At 34.3% G+C, this 606-nt stretch overlaps 1 long non-coding RNA gene across 1 annotated transcript; it reads right to left on the bottom strand.

The window, feature by feature from the left end:
* Window positions 1-9: 9 nt before the first annotated feature.
* Window positions 10-600, bottom strand: LOC107735070 (uncharacterized). The gene is made up of 3 exons (XR_001639279.1): window positions 448-600; window positions 222-266; window positions 10-96 (listed from the first exon to the last, which is right to left on the bottom strand). It is a non-coding gene; the product is annotated as an uncharacterized LOC107735070 (long non-coding RNA).
* Between the last annotated feature and the right edge of the window lie 6 nt (window positions 601-606).

Raw genomic sequence — 606 nt, 5'->3', positions numbered from 1 at the left:
TACCTCAAGAATTTTCAGATGTGAATCAGAAATATTTCTTGAAGCCAGCCAGTCCCTGTACCACAAAATAAATGTGTCAGTTGTCAAGGCTGCAACCTGAGGATAGAACAAAATTACATATAAATTGCACTTCTTTCATCTGCTCATAATGCTCGTTTGCATGTATATGAAAATGATTAAAACTAGTGAAAAAAAGTATAGATTCTGAAGCAGTTACTTACATTCTGGTTTTCTGAGGCAATTTGTGCAATCCGACAATTTACTGTCTTTAAAGCAAAATATGAAGATGCATAGTAAGAAAGAGTATTCAAATATATTGTGTATTTCCATATCTACTTGTACATCTTATATAAGGTGACAGTTATCTGTATGTGACAGTTGAGTAATCAAGTAAATTTAATCATTATTAAATATTAAAATCATAAGGTAACCATAATTGGTACTTACATTGTCATATAGCCATGGCATCAGTTGGCTACTGGTGTCTTTCAAGAGATCGGGTGGGCACAGACTTTTCAGATCACGTAGTTCCAACGAGGCGTAACGAGATATTTTAGCAATGACATCATGCTCTCTCTTCTCAACAGCATACAGCTGTCTGATTTT

This window comes from Sinocyclocheilus rhinocerous, unplaced genomic scaffold, assembly GCF_001515625.1.
Source record: "Sinocyclocheilus rhinocerous isolate Xijiao unplaced genomic scaffold, SAMN03320098_v1.1 C35735815, whole genome shotgun sequence".
NCBI lineage: Eukaryota > Metazoa > Chordata > Actinopteri > Cypriniformes > Cyprinidae > Sinocyclocheilus > Sinocyclocheilus rhinocerous.
Note: the sequence above shows the minus strand (reverse complement) of the source record. Positions and strands in the feature narration are given on the sequence as shown.